Below are 19144 nucleotides of genomic sequence, written 5' to 3'. Positions count from 1 at the left end.
TTGAACACCAAGCATCTGGGATCCTTGAGAAATACTTTCTACTAGTATTCTCTCCCCCTGGAGATCTCTCTCTCTCCCTGAAGGATCTCTCTCTCCCCCTGAGGAGGTGATATATTTTCTGATGTGATCTCTCTCTCCCCTTTGACATCAATTTCCAAGAAGGGTTTTCTGGAATCTGTCGAATGGGTTTGGTCCTTGAGTCACAACACAAAGCATTTATAAAAATGTGATGCTTGTAGAGGACAAGATTCATTGAGTGGAGTTGGATCAGAAGAAACACAGAATAAGTGGCAAACTGTTTTTCCAGTTGTGAAATCGGTGGCACCGAGTGGGATGCTTCGGTTGTACCGAAAGGATTCGGTTGGACCGAACATAACAAATCGGTGGAACCGAGTTCATTGCAGAGAAAACACTTGTCACCTCAGCTCACTAGACGAGTAAGATCTCACAAAGATTTGCAAGGAATTTACTGAAAGATATGCAATGAATTCGATGCAGAAAATGCAGAGCAAACAGAAAGGAATCTAGATGAAGTTTTTTTTGAAAGGGGAAACAAATATGCATGAGACAAATGCAGAAACTCAGAAAAGAACACACGAGAACTTCATCTAGAGATGGTCGGCGATGAAGTCACCTATGTTAGAGTATATTGACTTAGGAGTCAAGTGAGATCACTTGATCATGGGTCATACTCATCATTTAAGCTCAAAATGGGGTTGCCATTTTTTGTTTAAGCATCTTGATGTATTCACATCTTGTCGAGTTGCTTTAACTCATGACTTGGAGTAAAGCTTCTCTAATATGGAATAACATACCTTGGTTGGTGGTGTTGTCCATGTAGTTGAACTTGTGGGGCTTGCTCAAGGTTGATGTAGCTCATCATGAGTTGGGAGCACCACTTGGAATTTGAGTCCATCTACCTACATGGGTTAGTTCTAGCAAGGAAGAGCACTTGTGTATCCAAAAATGACAATCATGAAGCTCAACATAGAATTTGTCAAAGGATATGTTTGAATGGTTTCGTGCTTCCTTGGCTTCAACCACCTTGTGTAGAACTTGGTGATGTAGAGATTGCTCAAGATATGAGTAGGTTACAACCTCATGGAATTTGATTCAACCAAGTACCTACATGGGTTAGATAACATGCAAGATACAAATATATCCAAGACATAAGATTTTCATCATAAGATAAATATCAAGGATTAGTCATAAGCTCATGTCTTGCATGTATCCAATGGAGTTTCTACTCCAAGTTTGAAGCATCAATGATGTTCAATTCTCCTCTTAACCTGCAAAATACTTTCTCATCAAGAGGTTTAGTGAATATATCCGCTAATTGCTTTTCAGTGTGAACATGCTTAAGATCAATGTCACCCTTAGCAACATGATCTCGAATGAAATGATGACGAACTTCAATATGCTTAGTTCGAGAATGTTGCATAGGATTATGACCAATTTTGATAGCACTTTCATTGTCACAAAGCAATGGAACATGTTTCACATATATCCAATAATCTTTAAGAGTTTGGGTCATCCAAAGTAATTGAGCACAACATGAACCAGCGGCAATGTATTCCGCTTCGGCGGTGGATAAGGATACCGAGTTTTGTTTCTTGGAGGACCAAGACACAAGAGATCTACCAAGAAATTGACAAGTACTCAAAGTGGACTTTCTATCAACCTTGTCTCCGGCATAGTCCGAGTCGGAGTAGCCAACAAGATCGAAAGAGGCCCTCTTAGGATACCAAATGCCAAAATTTGGTGTATGGATTAAGTATCTCACTATCCTTTTCACGGCCTTAAGATGACATTCTTTAGGAGCAGCTTGATATCATGCACACATGCACACACTTAGCATAATATCGGGACGTGAAGCACATAGATATAAAAATGAACCAATCATAGAGCGATAAACCTTTTGATCAACCGGTTCACCATCTTTGGTTAAGTCAAGATGTCCACTAGTAGGCATGGGTGTAGTCATATCTTTGCATTCTTGCATATTGAACTTCTTGAATAAGTCCTTGGTGTACTTCGTTTGAGAAACAAAAGTACCTTCCTTAGTTTGCTTGATTTGCAACCCAAGAAAGAATTTGAGTTCACTCATCATAGACATCTCAAACTTCTCCAACATTAGCTTCCCAAACTTTTCACTAAAATGAGGGTTAGTTGAACCAAATATAATATCATCAACATAGATTTGGCACACAAATAGTTCTCCATTAACCCTTTTACTAAAAAGTGTTGAATCAATTTTCCCAATTTCAAAGCCTTTTTCAATAAGGAACTTGGTCAAGAATTTATACCACGCTCTAGAAGCTTGTTTAAGACTATAAAGAGCTTTGTGAAGTTTGTAAACATGATTGGGTTTCTTAGGATTGACAAATCCGGGAGGTTGTTTAACATAAACTTCCTCCTCTATTTCACCATTTAGAAAAGCACTTTTAATGTCCATTTGGTACAAGGTGATATCATGGTGATTAGCATAGGCAAGTAAGATGCGAATGGACTCAAGTCTAGCAACGGGAGCATAAGTCTCACCATAGTCCATACCTTCGACTTGTGTGTAACCTTGGGCGACGAGACATGCTTTGTTGCGAACTACTTGTCCATCTTCATCTTGCTTGTTGCGAAATACCCATTTGGTACCGATGATGTTATGGTTGTTGTCGGGCTCCTCAACCAATGTCCACACTTGGTTTCTTTCAAAGTTGTGTAGCTCTTCATGCATAGCATTTATCCAATCCGGATCTTCCAATGCTTCTTCGACCTTCATAGGTTCAATGCTAGAGATGAAACAATAGTTTTCACAAAAGTTAGCTAAACGAGTTTTAGAGCGAGTGATTCTCCCGGTTTGAATATGATTGTAGATTTGCTCGACGGGATGGTCTTTAGCAATTCTTGCTCGAACTCGTGAAAGTTTTTTCCTGGATCTTGGTTGAACTTTTTCTTCATCTTGTTCTTCTTCTTGGCCTTCTTCATTGTTGGCGTTGTCGTTCTCTTGTCGTGGTGGAGAAGGGGGTTGTTGACGTTCATCTTGATGCACTTCCTCGTTTTCTTCATCCTGGTGTGTCCCACTTGTGGATGCTTCCATATCAACTCTTGGTTCACCTTGTCGTGAAGTAGAAGCTTCCACTTAGACGGATGAGGTACTCTCCTTCACCTCCGTTGGACGGACCTTGCCAATAGACAAGTCTTGGATTGCTTCCAAAGGATCTTTGTCTCCTACATCAATTGGCAATTGCTCTACTTGCGAGCCGTTAGATTCATCAAACTTCACATCTACCGTCTCTTCAACCTTTCGGGTGAAATTGTTGTAGACACGGTATGTGTGAGAGTTTGAGCCATAACCTAGTAGGAAACCTTCATGAGACTTAGGAGCAAATTTAGAACAACGATGCTTATCAAGAATGTAACACTTTGAGCCGAATACTCGAAAGTATCCATCTTGGGGTTTGTTACCGGTGAGGAGCTCATATGCCGTCTTGCCGAGTAGCTTGTGAAGATACAAGCGATTTGTTGCATGACAAGCTGACTCAACCGCTTCTACCAAAAAGTGCTTCGGTGTCTTGTACTCATCAAGCATCGTTCTCGCCATTTTGATGAGCATCCGGTTCTTCCTCTCAACAACTCCATTTTGTTGAGGTGTGTACGTAGCCGAGAACTCGTGTGAAATCCCTTCTTCGTCAAGAAAGGTGTCCACATTTGTGTTCTTGAACTCCGTTCCGTTGTCGCTGCGAACCTTCTTGATCTTCACTTCAAATTGATTTTGGGCCTTCCTAGCGAAGTTTTTGAAGATCTTTTGGACCTGCGATTTATCATCGAGAAAGAACACCCACGTAAATCTTGAAAAATTATCAACTATAACTAGACCAAAAGAATTTCCACCGAGACTCTTGTAGGAGTTGGGACCAAAGAGATCCATATGAAGTAGCTCGAGCGGCCTCCTTGTGGTCATAATGTTCTTCACGGGATGCCTTCCTCCAACCTGTTTACCTGCTTGACAAGCACTGCAAAGTCTATCCTTATCAAATATGACATCATTAACTCCAAGGATATGATTTCCCTTAATAAGCTTGTCAAGGTTTCGCATACCAACATGACCTAATCGTCTATGCCATAACCAGCCTTTTGAGGATTTAGCAATGAAGCAAGTTTTAGGTTGAGCCTTTTTAGTGAAATCAACAATGTATAGATCACCTCTACGCACACCGGTAAAGACCATTTTATGATTGTCTCGACGAAATACTTGGCAATCAACTTCAGTAAATAAGACATTGAAACCAAAGTCAGCAAGTCTAGATACTGAAAGTAAGTTGTATCCAAGAGATTCAACGAGCATAACATTTTGTATGGAGCTATCATGTGATATGGCCACCTTACCGAGGCCAACCACCTTACCCTTTGAGCTGTCACCGAAAGTGACAAACTTTCGAGGACTATCATTTTCAGCAAGCTCACGAAACATGTCTTTATCTCCGGTCATGTGATCGGTACATCCACTATCAAGAACCCATTCCTTTCCCCCTGACATATATCCCCGAAGATTTGCCATAAGACCAAAATGTCTCATTGCATCATCAAGATCAAAGTCACTATTATCATCCTCATCATAGTATCCATGTTCAACATCATCATGTGGTGGATCAAATCATAGAGAGGGTGATTCGTTAGAGTGAGTTTGACAATGATCTTGTCTATGAATTTTTATAGCTTCGGAAATAATATCACTAATAATTCCAACATCTCCTTTGGCATGCATAAGATTTCTAAGCTCAAATAGACGATCACCAAACATAGGATCACTAGTATTCATCTTACTCAAAGCAATAGACTTATGGAGAATTTCATCAAGATTTTTCAAGGAATAATCTGGAAATCGTTCCTCAAGAAATTTCCATATAGTGTAGGCACACATCCAATCAAGTTTCTAGGCAATCCTCTAATAATAAGTTCGGCAGTTCTAAGATTCCTAACCATGTCAATTGACTCATCAAGAGTAGGATGCATAGGATCAACATGAGGTGCACAAGGGCTAGAAATGTACTTGTTCAAATGATATTGATTGAAAATTACAAGCATCTCATTTTTTTACTCATGAAAATACTCTCCATCCAGAATAGGCACTCTATGTCTAAGACTCCCCAAAGTAGACTCATCCATCTTCCTCCAATGGTGATTAAACCAAGGCAATGGAGACCAAAGCTCTGATACCACTTGTAGGACCTTGAGAAGAGGTGTCTAGAGGGGGGGGGGGGTGATTAGACACTAAGTACCAAAGTTGCAGTTTTTGAGATCTTAAAGTTTAAGTGGAGTTTGGGCACAAGTTTAACATTCACAACACACATCAAGCAAGCATGCAAAGAGTATATGAGCAGCGGAAAGAAAAGCATGCAACTTGCAAGAATGTAAAGGGAAGGGTTTTTGGAGGATTCAAACGCAATTGGAGACACAGATGTTTTTGGCATGGTTCCGATAGGTGGTGCTATCATACATCCACGTTCGTGGAGACTCAACCCACGAAGGGTAACGGTTGCGTGAGTCCACGGAGGGCTCCACCCACGAAGGGTCCACGAAGAAGCAACCTTGTCTATCCCACCATGGCCGTCGCCCACGAAGGACTTGCCTCACTAGAGGTAGATCTTCACGAAGTAGGCGATCTCCTTGCCCTTACAAACTCCTTGGTTCAACTCCACAATCTTGTCGGAGGCTCCCAAGTGACACCTAGACAATCTAGGAGACACCACTCTCCAAGAAGTAACAAGTGGTGCATTGATGATGAACTCCTTGCTCTTGTGCTTCAAATGATAGTCTCCCCAACACTCAACTCTCTCTCATAGGAGTTGGATCTGGTAGAAAGAAGATTTGAGTGGAAAGCAACTTGGGGAAGGCTAGAGATCAAGATTCATATGGTAGGAATGGAATATCTTAGCCTCAACACATGAGTAGGTAGTTCTCTTCAGAGATAGGATGCTGGAAGTGTAGGTTCAGTCTGATGGCTCTCTTCACGAATGAAGAGGAGGTGGAGTGGTATATATAGCCTCCACACAAAATCTAACCGTTACACACAATTTACCCAACTCGGTGGGACCGAATCAACAAACCCGGTCGGACCGATTTAGTGAACCTAGTGACCGCTAGGATTTTCGGTGGGACCGAAATGCAACTCGGTAAGACCGACATGGTTAGGGTTAGGGCATAACGTAATCTCGGTGAGACCGATTACACAAACTCGGTGGGACCGATTTTGGTAATTAGCTAACCAGAGAGTTGGTCAGGCAAACCCGGTGGGACCGATTACTCAAACTCGGCGGGACCGATTTTGATAATAAGTTAACCAGAGAGTTTGCATTGTAATCTCGGTAGTACCGATTGCTCAAACTCGGTGAGACCGATTTTGATAATGGACATACACAGAGAGATTACAATCCCATCTCGGTGAGACCGAGATCCCTATCGGTGAGACCGATTTGCCTAGGGTTTGTGGCAGTGGCTAAGACATCCAAACTCGGTGGCGCTGGATAGAAAGAATCAGTGAGGCTGAGTTTGACTTTAGGTTTAGGACATATGTGTGGAAGTGGGAAAGTAATTGAGGGTATTTGGAGCATATCCTTAAGCACTTGAAGCAAGAGGCTCATTAAGCAACACCTCATCCCTCCTTGATAGTATTGGCTTTTCCTATAGACTCAATGTGATCTTGGATCACTAAAATGTAAAATGAAGAGTCTTGAGCTTGAAGCTTGAGCCAATCCTTTGTCCTTAGCATCTTGAAGGAGTTCCCACATCCTTTAGTCCATGCCACTCCATTGTTGAACTTATCTGAAACATACTAGATAAAAGTGTTAGTCCAACAAGAGATATGTTGACATTAATTACCAAAACCACCTAGGAAGCACTTGTGCTTTCATCTTTCTTGCCATGGGAGAAGTGCTTAGCTTTGGGTTCAATCTTGCGGTGTCCTTACCCAGTGACAGAAAGGGTTGCAAGGCACATATTGTATTGTTGCCATCGAGGATAACAAGATGGGGTTTATATCATATTGCTTGAGTTTATCCCTCTACATCATGTCATCTTGCTTAATGCTCTGTTCTTATGAACTTAATACTCCAGATGCAGGCAGGAGTCGGTCGATGTGTGGAGTAATAGTAGTAGATGCAGGCAGGAGTCGGTTTACTTGTTGCGGACGTGATTCCTATATACATGATCATGCCTAGATAATCTCATAATTATTCGTTTTTCTATCAATTGCTCGACAGTAATTTTTTCACCCACCGTAATACTTATGCTATCTTGAGAGAAGCCGCTAGTGAAACCTATGGCCCCCGGGTCTATCTCTTATCATATTTGCTTCCAATCTACCTTTATTTGCATCTTTACTTTTTGCATATATATTATAAAATACCAAAAATATATTTATCTTATTATACTATCTTTATTAGATCTCACTTGCGCAAGTGGCCGTGAAGGGATTGACAACCCCTTTATTGCGTTGGTTGCGAGTTCTTTGTTTGTTTGTGTAGGTGCGTGGGACTTTTGAGGAGCCTCCTACTGGATTGATACCTTGGTTCTCAAAAACTGAGGGAAATACTTATGCTACTATTGCTGCATCACCCTCTCCTCTTCGAGGAAAACTAACGCAAGCTCAAGACGTAGCAAGAAGGATTTCTGGCGCCGTTGCCGGGGAGGTCTTCGCTCAAGTCAAGACATACTAAGTACCCATCAGAAACTCATCTCCCTCGCATTTACATTATTTGCCATTTGCCTCTCGTTTTCCTCTCCCCCACTTCACCCTTGCCGTTTTATTCGCCCTCTCTTTCCCAATCTCCTCCTCTCTTTTCGCTTGCCGTTTTTCTGCTTGCTTGTGTGTTGGATTACTTGTTGCCATGGCGCAAGATAATACCAAATTGTGTGATTTCTCGAATACCAATAATAATGATTTCCTTAGTACTCCGATTGCTCCTCTTAATGATGTTGAGTCTTGTGAAATCAATACTGCTTTGCTGAATCTTGTTATGAAAGATCAATTTGTCGGTGTTCCTAGCGAAGATGCCGCTACTCATCTAAACAATTTTGTTGATTTGTGTGATATGCAAAAGAAGAAAGATACAAATAACAATATTGTCAAATTGAAGTTATTTCCGTTTTCACTTAGAGATCGTGCTAAAGTTTGGTTTTCGTCTTTGCCTAAAAATAGTACTGATTCTTGGAACAAGTGCAAAAATGCTTTTATCTCTAAGTATTTTCCTCCCGCTAAGATCATCACTCTTAGCATCATCACTCTTAGGAACGATATTATGAATTTTAAACAACTTGATCATGAGCATGTTGCCCAATCTTGGGAAAGAATGAAATTGATGCTTCGCAATTGCCCTACTCATGGTTTGAATTTATGGATGATCATACAAAAATTTTATGCCGGTTTGAACTTTGCTTCTAGAAATCTCTTAGATTCGGCCACGGGAGGCACATTTATGGAAATCACGTTAGGAGATGCTACAAAACTTCTTGATAATATTATGGCTAATTATTCTCAATGGAACACCGAAAGATCTTCTAGTAAAAAAGTGCATGCTATAGAAGAAATCAATGTTTTGAGTGGAAAGATGGATGAACTTATGAAATTGTTTGCTACTAAAAATACTCCTCTTGATCCCAATGATATGCCTTTACCTTCTTTCATTGAGAATAATAATGAATCTATGGATGTGAATTTTGTTGGTAGGAATAGTTTTGGAAACAATGCTTATAGAGGAAACTTTAATGCTAGACCGTTCCCTAGTAATTCCTCTAATAATTATGGAAATTCCTACAATAATTCTTATGGTAATTTTAATATGATGCCCTCTGATTTTGAGAAAAGTGTGAAAGAATTTATGATTTCTCAAAAGAATTTTAATGCTTTGCTTGAAGAAGAATTGCTCAAAGTTGATGATTTGCCTAGGAACGTTGATAGACTTTCACTTGATGTTGATTCTCTTAAACTTAGATCTTCTCCTCCTAAGCATGATATCAATGAGTCTCCCAAAGCAATGAGAATTTCCATTGATGAGTGCAAGGAAAGAACCGCTAGATTGCGTGCTAAAAAAGATAGCTTTATAAAAGCGTGTTCTTCTAGTTTCCATGAAAATAATGATGAGGATCTTAAAGTTATTGATGCATCTCCTATTAGATCTAAGTTTTGCAATATGAATTTTGATGATTATGGGACTAATGATGAGTCAACTTTACCTAGAAGGCGTCCCAAGAATTCGGAGTTTTTAGATCTTGATGCTAAATTTGGTAAAAGTGGGTTTGGAGAAGTCACAACTTTAAATAGCATTGAACCCACTATCTCGGATTTCAAGGATTTTGATTATGATAATTGTTCTTTTGAAGGTTGTATTTCCTTGTTGCAATCCGTTGTTAATTCTCCTCATGCTTATAGTCAAAATAAAGCTTTTACCAAACATATTGTTGATGCCTTGATGCAATCTTATGATGAAAAACTTAATTTGGAAGTTTCTATACCTAGAAAACTTAATGATGAGTGGGAACCTAATATAAAGATTAGAATTAAAGATCATGAGTGTTTTGCGTTTTGTGATTTGGGTGCTAGTGTTTCCAGATTCCGAAAACTTTATGTGATATTCTAGGTTTCCATGATCTTGATGATTGCTCTTTAAATTTGCACCTTGCGGATTCCACCATTAAAAAGCCTATGGGAAGGATAAATGATGTTCTCATTGTTGCAAATAGAAATTTTGTGCCTGTGGATTTTATCGTTCTTGATATAGATTGCAATCTTTCTTGCCCTATTATTCTTGGTAGACCTTTCCTTAGAACGATTGGCACGATTATTGATATGAAGGAAGGGAATATTAGATTCCAATTTCCATTAAAGAAAGGCATGTAGCACTTTCCAAGAAATAAAGTCAAATTACCTTATGAATCTATCATGCAGGCCACTTATGAATTTAGTGCCAAAGATGGCACTCGTTAGATCTATCTGTGCTTTTATGCCTAGCTAGGGGCGTTAAACGATAGCGCTAGTTTGGACGCAACCCAATTTTCTTTGTGTTTTTTGTTTTTGCTCCTGTTTAGTAATAAATCTTGCATCTACCTTCTGTTTATATGTGTTTTTATATTTTAATTAGTGTTTGTGCCAAGTATAACCTATAGGATAACCAATGATGATAGTTGATTTGATTCTGCTGAAAAACAGAAACTTTGCGCGAACGAATATAATTTTGTTAAATCACAGGAACGTTATTTTGCGTTGATTCTTTTTGCTACTGATCAATAAATTTTTTTCCAGGACTTCCTATTTTGGTATGAATTTTAGAGTTCCAGAAGTTTGCGTTAGTTACAGATTTCTACAGACTGTTCTGTTTTTGACAGATCCTATTTTTTGTGTGTTGTTTGCTTATTTTGATGCATCTATGGCTAGTAAAATAGTTTCTAAACCATAGAGAAGTTGGAATACAGTAGGTTCAACACCAAAATAAATAAAGAATGAGTTCTGTGGTGGTTTTGTTTTCTTTCACTAACGGAGCTTATAAGATTTCCTGTTGAGTTTTGTGTTGTGAAGTTTTCAAGTTTTGGGTAAAGCTTTTATGGACTATGGAATAAAGTGTGGCAAGAGCCTAAGCTTGGGGATGCCTAAGGCACCCCAAGATATTCAAGGATATCCAAAAGCCTAAGCTTTGGGATGCCCCGGGAAGGCATCCCCTCTTTCGTCTTCGTTCATTGGTAACTTTACTTGGAGCTATATTTTTATTCGCCACATGATATGTGTTTTGTTTGGAGCGTCATGTATTATATTAGTCTTTGCTTTTTAGTTTACCACAATCATCCTGGCTGTACACACCTTTTGGGAAAGCCTTTTTGATTAGAATTTGCTAGAATACTCTATGTGCTTCACTTATATCATTTGAGCTTGATAGTTTTTGCTCCGGTGCTTCACTTATATCTTTTAGAGCACGGTGGTGTCTTAATTTTGAAGAAATTATTAGTCTCTCATGCTTCACTTATTATTTTGAGAGTCTTTTAGAACAGCATGGTATTTTCTATGGTTATAAAATTGGTCCTAGAATGGTAGGCATCCAAGTTGGGTATATTAAAAACTATCATAGGAAGTGAATTGGATGCTATGATCAATTTGATACTTGATAATTGTTTTGAGATATGGAGGTAGTGATATTGAAGTCATGCTAGTTGGGTGATTATGAATTTAAAGAATGCTTGTGTTGAAGTTAGCGAGCCCCGTAGCATGCACGTATGGTTAAAGTTGTGTAACAAATTTGAAACATGCAGTTTACCTGGCTTGTGCATCCTTATGAGTGGCGGTCGGGGACGAGCGATGGTCTTTTCCTACCAATCTATCCCCCGAGGAGCATGCCCGTAGTACTTGATTTTTGATGACTTCTATTTTTTTTGCAATAAGTATATGAGTTCTTTTGACTAATGTTGAGTCCATGGATTATACGCACTTTTACCTTTCCGCCATTGCTAGCCTCTTCGATACCGTGCATTGCCCTTTCTCACCTTGAGAGTTGGTGCAAACTTCGCCGGTGCATCCAAACCCCGTGATACGATACGCTCTATGACACATAAACCTCCTTTTATCTTCCTCAAAACAGCCACCATACATTACTTTTCATAGCCATTCCGAGATATATTGCCATGCAACTTTCCACCATTCCATTCATCATGACATACATTACTTTTGTCATATTGCCATTGCATTATCATGTAGTTGACATCATATTTGTGGCAAAGCGACCATGCATTATTTTTCATACATGTCACTCTTGATTCATTGCACCATCCCGGTACTCCGCCGGAGGCATTCATATAGAGTCATATCTTGTTCTAGTTTCGAGTTGTAATTCATATGTTGTAATCAATAGAAGTGTGATGATCATCATTATTAGAACATTGCCCAAAGAAAAAAAAAGAAAAAAAAAGAAGAAAGGCCAAAAAAAGAAAGGCCAAAAAAAAGAAAAGAAAAAACTAAAAAAAAGAAAAAAAAAGAAAAAAAAAGAAAAAGGGCACTATTACTATCTCTTTTTCACACTTGTGCTTCAAAGTAGCACCTTCATGTAGTGAGTCTCATATTTTTGTGCTTCAAAGTAGCACCATGTTTTTCATATAGTGAGTCTCATAAGCTGTCTTTTTCATACTAGTGGGAATTTTTCATTATAGAACTTGGCTTCTATATTCCTACGATGGGCTTCCTCAAATGCCCTAGGTCTTCGTGAGCAAGCAAGTTGGATGCACACCCACTAGTTTTCTTTTGTTGAGCATTCATTTATAGCTCTAGTGCATCTGTTGCATGGAAATCCCTACTCCTCATGTTGACATCAATTGATGGGCATCTCCATAGCCCATTGATTATCCTCGTCAATGTGAGACTTTCTCCTTTTTTGTCTTCTCCACACAATCCCCATCATCATATCCTATTCCACCCATAGTGCTATATCCATGGCTCATGCTTGGAGACTTAGGAGGGGGTGCCTATTCCGAATGCGTTGAACATCCAGCACCTACAGAAGTTTTACCCTTGAAGAAAGGCCGAGAGCCTATAAAGAAGGCCCGGCGCCTGTGAAGCTAGACGAACCAAGAAAGGCCCGGTGCCTGTGAAGAAGGCCAATGCCTGTGAAGCTCATCACCCTGAGAAAGGCCCGGAGCCTGTGAAGAAGGCCAATGCCTGTGAAGCTTGCCGCCCGTGACACTCTCACGTAATAATGAGTTGGGGCTGTACACGCCCCGGAGTCTCCGGAGAGCCGCCCTCGGGCCTCGGGGGCTCCCACCCACGCCCAGTGGCAGCACTTAGCTTCGCGCTGGTGAGAAGATGTCGAAGACTAGATTAGGTGCCGGATGCACCTATTTTCATTTGCTTTCTGCAGTTGCCTCCTTCGTCCCTGTTTGGAGTTTTATTGGAGTTGCTTGCAGCGTTGTTGCCATCATTGACTTGTGGATCTCTGCCTTTCTTGCCTACTTGACTCGTTTTCTCTCGTGCAAGTCTCGCGAGGGGGCTACGCGGGCGCCCTCGCAAGTGTTTTCTGCCCCAGTCATGTGAGGTTTTCCTATCCACGTCCACTACGGGAGCACCCCTCCTAGTCCGTGCCTCACGGGCATCGCGACACGAGCACAGGACCTGGGTCGGTTGCCCTCGTGACCGAGACCGAAAGTTACCTCTCCTGACTAATCCTTGCAGGATACGAAGCGCGCGACGAGGCCTCGACCTCAAGAAGCAAAGACTGCAGCAAGTCCCCCCGAGCTAAGTAATTCTTACATGCTAGCATGCGGCACCGAAACGCAGCACAAAAATAGCGGAAACAACATAATAGTTAATGACAGCAGTCCAGCACGCCCCCACGGGGACCTACACTACCCTCTCTTTGTGCAGGGAAGGGAGAAAAACAAAATAGGCACGGCTCGCTCGGCATCGACTCGGGGCGAAGGCTCGTACTGCCTCCGGAGCTCAGTCAGACTCCTCCTCACGCTTCACCGAGGCACGACGGCGGACCAGTCCGCTACCTCCCTCAAGGCGAGTACGACGGCGCGGAGGCTGGTCGCGGCCACCACTAGAGGAGCTGCTGTCAGAAGGGGAGCCGCCGAAGCTTGGCGAGCCGCGAACACCGCCGACCATGTGCCTGCCTTCGTCTTCATCCCGACCGTCGCCGAGGTTGGGTACCCAGCTGCCGTCATTGTATTTGGGGCAGCATCCAGCATGACGGCCGTCTTCTCCAAACACTCTCACGTAGAGGGTGGAGTCGATGTCGAACTTGAAATGCAGGGTGCACCGCTGGCTCAGGCCACGCGCGCGGGCAAACATTTGCCAGCCGCGGGTCAGGGCCACATGCCCGGCGACGGAGATCTCCAACGAATCCCAGGAGGCCATGCTGCAGCAACCGTCTGCTTGAAGCCAGAGGCCGCCAGGAGCACCGGCCGGAAGTTCGTCTGCAAAGAAGCGGGGAAGCTGGAGCCAGGTGCCGGTGGGGTCTGCCGACCACACGACAAACTCCAGCAGCACCTCCGCCGAGTGGAAGCGCAGCCTAGGAGGCCGCGCAACCACGACACGCCTTCCCTCGACAACCAGGCACCCATCGCCATGCAGGGGATCGCAGCCGCGACCGTGAGAAGCCACAATGGGAGGCACATGATGCTTGCGGCGACGACCTCGGCCGCGCTTGGGCGGAGGAGAGTCACGCCCGTCCCGACGAGCCTTTCCCTTCTCTGCGGCCGAGAACCTCTTTGGTGGCGCCATGGAGATGGCGAGTAGCTGGGATAGGGAGAAAGAAAGAAGCAAGGAGGAAGATGTACATCGGAGGCTTGCGCTCTCCCGCATTTATAACCGGACGGAAGCCAACCGTCGGCCGCCACGATCTCAGGTAATCATGACCCATTTCTGCATGCAGGCACTTTTCAAGTCGAGCAGTTGCCAAGGCAGCATGGGGAAGCGGAGACGCCCACGTCCAATCAACCGCCACACAGTGGCCAAGGCTGCAGGCTGATGGGGCCCGCGGCGCTCCGCTCTTGCCCCTTCGCTTCTCAACTAAGCCAAGTTCGAGCACGCCCTGGGCCCGGGCTACTATCGGCGTTCTGGGAACGGGGGTCCCCAGACTTGCCTGCCTGCAGCCTACGGCGTGGCTCAAGTGGAGGCCCAACGCGGGCCATCTTCATCAGCATAAGATTCAAGACCCTCGCGGGGTGGACGACGCAAGGCTACCTCAGGAACGGCCTTGCCAGAAAGGCTCGCGAGGAGGCGGAGATATCAAGGCAGGGTACCTCGCGAGGTGCTCATGACGCAAGCCATGACAATCGAGACTAGGCGGGCGCCAGGCGGGCGCCTGCCTGCACAGTGTCCTTGTTTCCTCTTTGGTGCAAAGGGGGCAAGCACAGGCACGAAGTACCGAGGCATCAAACAAAGGTTGCCATTTCAGTGCAACCAGACCAAGACCAGCGGAGTGGCAGGATGGAGGTCACCGTGGAGCCCAAGACGGCGTCATCGCCAGTGCCTTTGGCAGCCGAAGACCAACTTTAGTCAGGATAACTTGTACTATATGTCCCCCTTCAAAATGGCCATTGTTGGCGCCCTTCCCGCTCAATATTTGGGAAGAGGCCCAGGGCCTCTATAAATAGGACTAGCCACCATAGTAGAGGGGGATCCAGTTTCTCGACTCATCGAGAGCTCATTAGAGAGAGAGAGGCGATCGAACTCACCCAAGCAGTTCATCGCACCAGCTCAAGAGCACCTCTCGCGAGGCTGTTCTTTCCTTGTACTGTTCATGATCAGCCCCAGAAGTGATCCACCATACCACACACTGGAGTAGGGTATTACACCACAACGGTGGCTCGAACCAGTATAAATCTTGTGTCCCTCGTGTTGTTCATTGTTTTTAGCTTAGATCTCACGAGATGATCTGACATAGGTCGGTAGGGGAGAGATCTTCATGCGCACCCCAGAGTTTGAACCTTAAGGGTCTGCTGGAACCCAACATCCGACACACTTAGACTATAAATAGACCTCCTCCTCCTCCTAGAGAGGGTTAGCGTTGATTAGCTTATTTGTGAGATAGAGCTTCGCTCATCCATCCGGATCTACTCCTTCGCGAGGGACCGACACCTCTTCGGAGAAGATCCACTGGGATTCAAGACCTCATTCCGGCGAAGACCATCTTCAAGACCTCCTCACGAAGAAGAACCGGTTACCCTATGTATCATCCCTTGTTGGATTTGGATCTTGTATCCTTTTGTGTTTCGATGATCTAGCACATGTGTGACTTTATTCTTGTTGGTTGAGTGTTCTCTCATGTTTTTCCCTCGTTCCCCTCCTCGTGTTCTTTGTGTTCTTGGTAGAATTCCCTGGCCCCCGCCTTGCGACAAGTGCGGTGGCCGAACAAGTTCAAGCCGGACATGCCGCCGCACTACGACGGCGACGTCGACCCGCTGGCCTTCCTGCTAGCATATGAAGAAGCCGTCCTCAAGGTCGGAGGCGACGACAAGGTCTTGGCGAACTGGCTGCCCATGGCCCTCACCGGTGTCTCGCGCATGTGGCTGCTCCACCTGCCAGCGGCTTCTGTGGCCTCATGGGAGGAGTTGCGCAGCCTCTTTCTCGCCCATCATGCTGTGCCAGCACCCCCAGTCTTCGTAGCCATCTTGGGCGGATCACAGGCGCCACCTTCGGGCCGCCACGTCAAGCCGTTCGTCCGCCAGATCGGTGCCGTCCTCAAGCGTCGAGAAGCGCCCCGGGCTGGGTGGCACCCAAGGTTGATTTAACCTCCAGCTCGGATGATCACCCCTCCAACACCACCTGTTCAGGTGCACTCCCGATGCTATGCACCCCACCATCTGCCAGGTGGCCATCACCAGGACCCTCATCGATAGTGGCGCCGGCCTCAACATGCCCTCGGTGGAGGCCTTCAGCCTCCTCCACGTGCCGCTGGATCGGCTGCAACCCAGCAGGCCCTTCTTGGGCGTCGGGGGCAGCTCCACCGGCTCCCTGGGGCAGAGCCGCCTCCTGGTGACCTTTGGCACCCATGACAACTTCCGCACGGAGCTGATCGACTTCGACATCGCCCCCATCAATCTCCCGTACAACACCATCCTCGGCTACCCAGCCTTGGCCCAGTTCATGGCAGCGACTCACCCGGCGTACAACCTCATGAAGATGCCCGGGAGCAGCGGCGTCCTTACCGTGTCCGGAGACACAAGGGATGTGCTGTAGGCGCTCAAGCTTGCTTTCAAGACGGCCGCGGTGGCGCAGCCCACCAGCGCAGATACCCTCGAGCCCAAGGGGGCTGCGCCGGCCAAGAAGAAGCAGCTATTAACCCAAGACAAGGCGGAGACCAAGAAAGTACCGGTCGACGAGGATAGATCCTCTGGCGCCACCTTCACCATAGGCGCCTACCTCGATCCTGAGCAGGAGGAGGCCTTGGTGAAATTCCTGCGCGCAAACAAGAAGGTGTTTGCGTGGGGGCCTGATCAGCTGGCAGGAGTCCCAAGCATGTGATTGAACATCATCTCAACGTGTGCCCCAACGTGCGCCCCGTGAAGCAGAAAGCAAGGCGATAGTCCACAAAAAAGTAGGCCTTCATCGTCCAAGAAACCCGCGAGTTAGAGGCAGCAGGTGTCATTCGCGAGGTCCGCTATCCTGAATGGCTGGCCAACCCTGTTGTGGTGCCAAAAAGGGAGGAAAGGAACTCATGTGTGTCGACTTCACCAACCTCAACAAGGCCTGCACACAGGATCCGTTCCTGCTCCCTCGCATCGACCAGATCATCGACTCTACCCCGAGTGTGACCTATTGTGCTTCCTGGATGCCTTCTCGGGCTATGACGAAATCAAGATGGCAGTAGAAGTCATGGAGAAAACGGCCTTCCTGACCCCATGTGGGGTATACTGCTATACCTGCATGCCATTCGGGTTGCGCAATGTAGGCGCGACCTTTCAATGGAAGATGCACATCGCCCTGGGCCGGCAGCTCGGGAGAAACACTGAGGCTTACGTCGATAACATCATGGTGAAGTCTCGGGAGGCGAAAACCTTAATACAGGACCTGGAACAAACCTTTGAGAGCCTCCGTGAAGTGGATCTGCGGCTCAACCCGGAGAAGTGCGTATTTGGAGTCCCCTCAGGCAAACTCTTGGGCTTCCTCTTATCCCACAGGGGCATCGAGGCTAACCCGGAGAAGGTCAAGGCAGTCGAAGACATGAGTCCACCAAAGACCCTCAGAGAAATGCAGAAGCTCACCGGGCGAGTAAGCGCGTTGGGATGCTTCATCTCCAAGCTTGGAGAGTGGGCACTGCCATTCTTCAAGCTGATGAAGAAGAAGGGCCCGTTCGAATGGACTGAAGAGGCCAACAAGGCATTCCAAGATCTCAAGTAGTACCTCACCAGCCCTCGGGTGATGGTAGCTCTGCGCCCTCGGGAGCCCTTGGTGCTCTACCTTGCATCCACACCCTACACCGCCAGTGCAGCCCTGGTGGCGGTATGGGAGGAGCGCCGGGCCAAGGCCGTGCCAGCTGCAGCCTTGGCCAAGGTGAAGCAAGGCCAAGAATGCCTCGCAGAGGCCTCTACCATAGCAGATGGAGATCAGCCTCAGCAGGGGGATGCACCCAGAGCGGTGGAGGCACGGCCAGGCGACCAAGCGCTGGGGGCTCCGTCGGCTCAGGAGGCGCCTCAACCTCCGGAAGACGCAGGCTTCCCCAGCACCCTCAACCTCGTCGAGCATCCTGTATACTTCGCTAGCACGGTGCTATGGGACGCAAGGGCGCGGTACCCCATGCCCCAGAAACTCCTCCTCACACTGTTAGTGGTCTCACGCAAGCTGCGGCACTACTTTCAAGGCCATCCCATCAAGGTCGTCTCAGCGTACCCCTTGGAAAGGGTACTCAGGAGCCCCAACTCAGCTGGGAGAGTCACCGAATGGAACATCGAATTGCAAGCATTTCAGCCGGAGTTCAGCACGACCAGAGTCATCAAGGGAGCCGCACTTGCAGATTTCGTGGCACAATGGGCGGAGGCACCGGGGCTCAAAGCAGGCGAGGACCGGTCGCTTTCCCCGGGAAGTGAAGCGCCGGACGGCTAGGTCATGTACTTCGTTGGGGCGTTCTCGCAACATGGTGCGGGGGCTGGAGCAGTGCTCATATCTCCCACTTAGGACAAGCTCTACTATGCTGTGCAACTCTGCTTCCAGCATGGAGAGAAGGTCTCCAACAACATAGCAGAATACGAGGGCCTGATAGCTGGCTTGAAAGCTGCAGTCGCCTTAGGGGTGAAGCGCCTCATCATCAAGGGCGATTCACAACTCCTCGTCAATTTCTCCAACAAGGTATACGAGCCGAAAGATGAACACATGGAAGCGTATCTTGCGGAGGTACGCAGGATGGAGAAGCAGTTTTGGGGGCTGGAGTTGCAGCATGTGCCTCGCGACACCAATCAAGAGGCGGATGACATCGCTAGGAGGGCGTCCAGGCGGTTGCCTCAGGAGCCTGCGTCTTCGAAGAACGACTCTTCAAACCTTCAGTGGCACGATCACTATCAAGCACAGCGCAGCCTCGGGAGGAGCTCTCTCAACCGCCTGCCTCGGGGGCCCCGGCCTGTGGCCCGACCTCAAGAGCGCGCTTGCTCCTAGTGCTGGAGCCTCAGGAGGGATGTT

This window comes from Triticum aestivum, chromosome 4B (assembly GCF_018294505.1).
Source record: "Triticum aestivum cultivar Chinese Spring chromosome 4B, IWGSC CS RefSeq v2.1, whole genome shotgun sequence".
NCBI classification, from domain to species: Eukaryota; Viridiplantae; Streptophyta; class Magnoliopsida; order Poales; family Poaceae; genus Triticum; species Triticum aestivum.
The sequence above is the reverse complement of the archived record's forward strand: the minus strand, read 5'-3'. Positions refer to the sequence as shown.